Below are 1,793 nucleotides of genomic sequence, written 5' to 3'. Positions count from 1 at the left end.
AAAAAAACCTATTATATAAACTGTACTCATGATTCTACTCATTCATTAATCTTTAATCATTAATCACACATTTCTCTGAAAGCATCATTTTTCATCATTTTTTATGGCACCATAACATTCTATTACATGAGGATTGCTCACTTCCCTAGACAGAGGAGGTTACCTCATCTAGAAAGTTCCATGTGTACCAACGAAATCACAGATCCAACCCCCATCCTTATCCCCACCATGAATATTTTTGCATGTTATATGTCCTTTCCCTGATCTCTTTTTGGGTACCAATGATAGCAGGATGTGCAGTTGTGATTTTTTTTTTTAAGTACAGTTACCAGTGAGTTTGCAGAATGGTTGAAATACTTCATCATTCCTTCAAGAGTGAGTGTGTTAATTAATTAATATGCTTGTCTTTCCACACACAATCTATCTTAAAATCATAATTTTTCCTTTTAGAGTCTTTTTCCAACTGATGGGTATGTAATTGAATTGTAGAGTTATTTTTAGCTTATAATTTTCTTAGTATTAATAACAGTATTTTGAAAATTAAATACGCCAACTGTATTTCATTGATAAAAATATTGAACAGCATAGGACCAAAGACAAACTCTCTATTACAGACCTCCCTCCAAGTCAACAAGAATCATTAAAAACACTATTTCTAATCATTCAGTCAATTTTGGAATCCACCTAGTCATAAGATTACTAAACTCACATCTCTCAGTTCACAAAGATACAATGACACTTTGTAAAATACTTTGCTGACATTGAGGCATACTGTGTAAATAGCTTTCCTCCAACTACCTTCTTGGCAATCCCTGTCAGAAACTAAAAATAGATTAGTTCAGCATCATATGTTCTTGATACTGTACACACTGTCTTTATGCTTCTGTGCCTTTGCATATACCTTCTTTATGTCTGGAATGCCCTCCTCTTCTCCTATCTTCCTGGTGAATTCCTATCCATCCTTTAAATCCTCACAGGGGACACTTCTCTCAGAAATCTTTCCATCAGGAAAATATATTTTAGAGATGGAAGAGATCTTAATGGCTATCTTCTAGTACAACTCTCCTTTTTTATAGATGAAGAAACAGGCTCAGAAAGGTTAATTGGTTTGTCCAGGGTCACACACTAGTCTAAGATAAGGTTCACACCCAGATCTTCCTACCTCCAGGTCTACTACTATTAACTATCATGCTCCCTGCTTCTTCCTTGGACTTAACATAAAACTTTACCTTATATCTTTCTAATGTACTTATCATGTATAATATCTGTGATTCTTTGTCTTGGAATCAAAGACTCAAAACTTCAGAGAACCCTAAAGAAAACATGATCCTGCTCTACTCCTCGAATCCCTGGTCCAGTTTTTGATCCCCCACATTAAGAAGTTGTTGTCTAGGGGCAATTAGGTGGTGCAGTGAATAGAGCACCAGCCCTGAAGTCAGGAGGACCTAGATGTGTGACCCTGAACAAGTCACTTAACCCCAATTGCCTTAAAGAATCTCTTGATTCTTTTGACTGGCAGGTCATAAGAGCCAATAGCTTAAATTGAGAATGTGAAATATGTACAAAATTATTATACAAGTCTTACCAGATTTTTATTTAAATCCCGTTGAAATAAATAAGTGTTCTATGTTTATTGAAATTTTTAGTTTTGTATCACTTTCATTCCCTCTCCTACTCAGTGAGCCATTTCTTATAATTAAATAAGAAGGAAGAAAAAGCAGTCTTATACCTCTGCAAAGAAAGGGTGGAGGCATATTTCCCTCCATTTTTAGGGTCAAGGTTGGCCATTAAAA

This window comes from Sarcophilus harrisii, chromosome 6, assembly GCF_902635505.1.
Source record: "Sarcophilus harrisii chromosome 6, mSarHar1.11, whole genome shotgun sequence".
In the NCBI taxonomy this organism is placed as follows: domain Eukaryota; kingdom Metazoa; phylum Chordata; class Mammalia; order Dasyuromorphia; family Dasyuridae; genus Sarcophilus; species Sarcophilus harrisii.
The sequence above is the reverse complement of the archived record's forward strand: the minus strand, read 5'-3'. Positions refer to the sequence as shown.